The sequence below is a fragment of the Euleptes europaea genome, chromosome 8 (genome assembly GCF_029931775.1).
Source record: "Euleptes europaea isolate rEulEur1 chromosome 8, rEulEur1.hap1, whole genome shotgun sequence".
NCBI classification, from domain to species: domain Eukaryota; kingdom Metazoa; phylum Chordata; class Lepidosauria; order Squamata; family Sphaerodactylidae; genus Euleptes; species Euleptes europaea.
The window spans coordinates 86,541,134-86,547,111 of record NC_079319.1 but is presented as its reverse complement, the minus strand read 5'-3'; the positions used below and the strand labels follow the sequence as shown (position 1 = coordinate 86,547,111).

General features: G+C 42.4%; 1 pseudogene; it reads left to right on the top strand.

Moving 5' to 3' along the window:
* The first annotated feature begins 2,303 nt into the window (after positions 1-2,303).
* Positions 2,304-5,595, top strand: LOC130482168 (uncharacterized protein K02A2.6-like; annotated as a pseudogene).
* The last annotated feature ends 383 nt before the right edge of the window (positions 5,596-5,978 follow it).

Genomic DNA, 5,978 nt, shown 5'->3' with positions numbered 1-5,978 from the left:
GTCCTTCTTGTAGACAAGATTTAGTGAGAGCTATCACCTTATACATGCACAGCTCCCCAAAAATGTCCTTTTAGGGTCCCTTGAGTGATTATATGAAGTTTCAACAGATATATAGAGACTATATCAGTGTTAGGCCAGACATGTGTTTCTACTAGGGCTGCCGGGTACCTCTTTGCCACCGGCGGGAGGTTTTTGGGGAGGAACCTGAGAAGGCTGGGGTTTGGGGATGGAGGGACTTCAATGCCATAGAGTCCAATGGCCAAAGCGGCCATTTTCTTCAGGTGTACTGATCTCTATCAGCTGGAGATCAGTTGTAATAGCAGGAGATCTCCAGCTAGTGCCTGGGGGTTGGCAACCCTTGTTTCTACAGATAGTGTCCCCACAGAGCAAGATGATTTAAAGGCACAGGGAGAGGATAGTGTGTGACTTTTAACATTCCAGGTTATACTTTAGGAAATTAAGTTAACCCACAGCCTGTAATAGTCCTATAAACTCATTTAACAATTTAAAACCCTGGGTGCCAAAACTCCTCAATAATCTTTCTTATACCTCTCAGTTCCTTAACTCCCCAACTTTAACCAGTCCTAATTGGAGTTTTGAAATCTAAATTGTGACCTTTCACATGTTTTTAGATTTTTTAAATATTGTTTTAATGTGTTTTTATAATTGTTATATTGCAAGCTGCCTTGAGTCCCACAAGGGAGAAAGTCAGCTAATAAATGTTTAAGATAAATAAATGAATAAACTCTCAGAACCAAGTGAGATTTTCCCTCTGGTATGCTTCATTCCTCTTAAAACCATATCCAAAATGCCGCATGTCTCATTCACGCTTTTTCTCTCTTTCTCCCACACCTGGTGTATTTGCCTCCACTGTTCTCAGCTGCTCTGACTTCTGATCTTCTTCAGTGCCCACAATATTCTGGGATCTCTGCCCAGAGTTACTGCAAACACAGCAAGCTTTTCCCAGGTCAGATACAGAGCAAACACCGAGACCTGAAGACCCAAAATCGATAGAAAGGATGTCAACATTTTCCAAATGAACAGAAAAAGTTCTCACCAGGCTTCAGACCTGATTTTAATTCTGTAGATTTGTTACAAATATCAGGCTTGCTGGAATCCATTGGTCTAGCAATCATAAGAACATAAAAAGAGCCAGTGATAGACCTATCCTCCAATCTGTCTAATTCCCTTTTAAAACCATCTATGCCTGTGGCCATCACTACATCCTCTGGCAGCAAATTCCACATTTTAATCAATCATTGTGTAAAGAAGTATTTCCTGTCGTCTGTCCTGAATCTACTGCCCATCAACTTTGCTGGATTCTCTCAAGTTCCAGAATTATTTGGAAAGGGAGAAAAGTTCTCTCTACTCAGTGCATAATTTTATAAACCTCTAGTGCATAATTTTATAAACCTCCGTTATGTCTGCCCTTATCTGTCTCTTTTCTAAACTGAAAAGTCCCAGACTCTTCAGTTGTTCCTCATAGGAAAACAGCTTCAACTCCCTGAGGAGGGTGGGGTTTGGAGAGGGGCAGGACTTCAACGCCATAGAGTCCAATTGCCAAAATGGCCATTTTCTTCAGGTAAACTGATCTCTATTGGCTGGAGATCAGTTATAATAGCAGGAGATCTCCAGCCACCACCTGGAAGTTGGCAACCCTAGTCAACACTTTCATTGAGATATCTACTATGACCCCAAGGTCTTTTTCCCTCTAGGTCTCAGCAAGTTCAGGGTAGCTGCACAGTGGTTGTGTACTTTCCAGGACAAGACCTCTGGCAGTTACCCTGGTTGCCCCATAGCTAAGCCCGCCAGTGGATGGAGAACAAGTTATGCGTTTCCTGCATGCCATTTCATTGGACTTCTGGATTTTTTTCAGCTGTCTGGTCAACCCAAGTTAGCCATATGATGAAGAAGAAGAGTTGGCTTTTATACGCTGACCTTCTCTACCTTTTAAGGAGAATCAAACCAGTTTACAATCTCCTTCCTCTCCCCGCAACAGACACCTCTTGAGGTAGGTGGGGCTGAGATAGTTTGGAGAAAACTGTGACTAGACAAGGTCACCCATCAGGCTTCATGTGCAGGAGTGGGGAAACTGTAGTAAAAAATGGATAGTAAAAGAGTTAACTAGAACCTCATTATGGGATGGAGGAAAACCCCACCCCCTGGACTGTTCTCTTTTTTTGTGTTCAGTTCTTTGTTAGTCTGGTTTGTAGTTGCAATGTAGCAAGTTGTGTTACATTCTGCAATTCATAGATTTATTTCATTATCAGTGAGATCACAAAATTGGTGATGAGGTACAAAGCATGGCCTCGTATGGAAAAATTGAGGAATTTGATCTGGATAAGGAGGTCTGGCAGCAATATATTGAAAGACTGGGCCACTATTTTCTGGCTAATGAGATCACAGATGAAGCTAAACAGAAAGCAATATTTCTCAGTGTCTGTGGCTGCAAAACCTATTCACTCTTGCAAGGCCTATTGCATCCTGAGAAGCCTGGAGACAAACGTTTAACAGATTTGCAAAAGATTTTGACTGAACATTACACCCCTAAACCTAATATCATTGTGGAACGTTTTAAATTCCATAACAGAATGAGGAACGAAGGAGAATCTATATTAGACCATATAGCTGAGCCCAAAAAACTGACAGAACACTGCTCCTTTGGAAATGTTTTGGAGGATATGTTAAGAGATGGATTTGTGTGTGGAGTGCAGGATGAGAAAATCGAAAGGCAGTTATTGTCAGAAGGGAACCAGACTTGGGCCAAAACTGTAGAACTGGCGACAGCCATGGAGGCAGCAATGAAAATGTTAAGGATTTACATCTAGACAACGACATTCAGGTGAACCCCTTAAATAAAATGCAAAGTCAGAAGCAAATAATTCCAGCCCTAGAAGGATGTTTTAGGTGTGGAGGAAGTCATGTGGCCTGGGTTTGTCAATATAAAGGATCCCAGTGCCATAAATGTTTAAAAGTGGGACATCTAGCCAGAAAATGTAGAAACAGTTATCAGAGAGTGTAACAGGGCCCAGAGAGAGAGACACATCCTCCTAAAGACAAAGCGAAGAAGGAGGAAGCTTGCTATTCGGAAGAGGCAGAACAGGCAGAAGGCCTTGTCTTCACAATGTATTCTATACAGGAAAAAAGAGTAGAACCCTATACAGTCACTGTGGAACTGAATAATAAACCTGCATGCATGGAGATAGATACAGGGGCTTCAGTGACTGTGATTAATGAAAAGACTTATCAACAGAGCAAGGCCCTGGAAAATGCAAAAATAAAATTGCAGACATGCACTGGGGAAGATATTCCTGTAGTGGGGTCAGTGTGGATTCCTGTGAATTATAAAGGGCAACAGCAAGATTTACAGGCCATAGTAATAACGGGCGATAGACCCAATTTACTGGGCAGGAATTGGTTGAAAGAACAGATTAGACTGGGAAGAAATCTGTAAACTGGACCTGAAGGGAATGCCAGCAGTACAAAAGGTTCTGAGCACTCATCCTATAGTATTCCAAGAAGGACTGGGGACCTTAAAAGGTGTTAAAGCAAGGATATGTATCAAAGAGTGGAGTCAGCCTAAGTATTTTAAACCTAGGCCTGTTCCATATGCTCTCTGAGACAAAATTGAGGCTGAACTGGACAGGCTGGAGAAGGAAGGCTGTGCAGTTTTCAGAATGGGCAACTCCAATAGTCCCTGTAGCAAAACCAGATAAAAGCTTTTGCATTTGCGAGGACTATAAAGTTAGTGAATCAAGCCTCCAAATTAGAAAATTATCCAATTCCATGTACAGAGGACCTACTGGCTGTGCTTGGAGGACGTCAACATTTTTAGCAACTTGGACATGTCCCAAGCCTACCAACAGATGGAACTGGAAGAGGACTGCAAGAAATTCACCACAATAAATATTCATAAAGTCTTGTACCAATACAATCAACTACCCTGTGGCATTTCTTCGCCCCCTGGCATATTTCAAAGAGCTATGGAACACCTGTTGAAGGAGATTCCAGGGGTAGTGGTTAGGATTGATGATATTCTCATCACTGGCAAAGAACACCTTTTGACCCTTGAGCGAGTACTTCAAAGATTAGAGGACTCGGGCCTGCACTTAAGACAGAACAAATGCTTTTTCATGAAGCCTGAAGTACAGTATTTAGGATATAAAATCAACAAAGAAGGAGTACAGCCTCTGGCTGATAAAGTTATGGCTATTGAAAAAGCACCAGCACTACAAAATACAACAGAACTCCGAGCCTATTTAGGGATGTTGAATTATTATCATCAAGTTTTTCCAAATATCTCAGCCTTATTAGAACCCTTACATTTCCTTTTGAGGAAAAAGACGGTCTGGCGATGGGGGCAGAGGCAAGATGAAGCCTTTCAAAAATCTAAGAGCATACTGAAGTCAGCAAATCTATTGGTCCATTTTGACCCTACAAAGGAATTGATCCTGTCTTGTGATGCTTCATCTTATGGCGTGGGGGCTGTGTTGTCACACAAAATGGGAAGTCAAGAAGAACGGCCTCTAGCATATGCTTCAAGATCACTCAATAAAGCAGAGCAAGGTTATTCACAAGTGGAAAAAGAGGGTCTAGCCATTATCTTTGGTGTAAAAAAATTCCACTAGTATCTGTATGGGAAACAGTTCACAATTGTCACAGACCATAAACCATTGATTGGACTCTTTAATGAAAGTAAAGCTGTGCCCACCATGGCGGTAGCCCAGTTACAACATTGGGCCCTGACACAAAATATCAATACTAAATAATCTACAAAGCTGGTAACCAACATGGGAATGCAGACGCCCTGAGCAGACTACCAATACCAGAATCACCCGGGACTGAAGATGTCCCTGAGGAAGTTTTATTGTTGATGGAGATCAGAGTCTGGACCAGGCAGGATCCAATTCTGTCTCAAGTAGCACAGTTCATTCTGCACGGCTAGCCCACATAGAATCCTGGAGAAGCAATTCGTCCTTATTGGAGCAGGAGAACTGAATTAAGTGTGGAAAATGGGTGCATATTGTGGGGTACCAGGGTTGTCATTCCTCCACAAGGAAGTCAGAAGGTTCTAAAGGAGATGCATGAAGCCCATCCTGGAACCTCTCGCATGAAAGCTTTAGCTCGCAGCTACATTTGGTAGCCACATTTGGTTGAAGATTTAGAACAGGAGTGCAAACAATGTGTCCAGTGTCAACAAAACCAACAGACACCAGCACTGGCACCTTTACATCCATGGGAGTGGCTAGGAAAACCTTGGTTTCGGGTACATCTAGATTTTGCAGGACCTTTTTTTGGGAAAGATGTTCTTTATAGTACTCCAAGTGGATGGAAGTACACCCAAAGAACTCTACAACATGTGACAAACTTCAACAGACTTTTACTTGTCATGGACTTCCAGTGGTACTGGTCACAGATAATGGACCAAAATGTACCAGCCAGGAATTTAAGGAGTTCCTGCAGAAAAATGGAATTAAACACATTCAAACCTCTCACTATCATCCAGCTTCAAATAGCTTAGCAGAGAGAGCCATCAGAACATTCAAAGAAGGAATGAAAAAGACTAGTGGGACTTTGGAGACCAGGTTTGCTTGATTTCTTTTGAAATATAGAATCACCCCCCAGACCACCACATGAGTGGGAAGGAGGTTACAGATGCCCCTGGATTTAATGGGCCCCAAATTAGAAGAGGAAGTGCAAAGGAAACAGACTCTTCAAAAAAGTAACCATGATTACCATGCTAAGGACAGAGACTTGAGAGTGCAGGATCATGTCTATAACAAGAGTTTTAGTACCTCCCAACCTATCTGGATCCCATGTAGGATTCAAGCACAGACTGGGCCTCTACCTTTTAAGATTGGTTTTCCTGACGGCAGAGTCATCAGGTGACATCAAGATCACATCCACAGGAGGACTGCTGTGCAAGTGGGAAAGAAACTGCCTGGAAAACCCTGTGATATTTCAGAGGCAGATGCCCA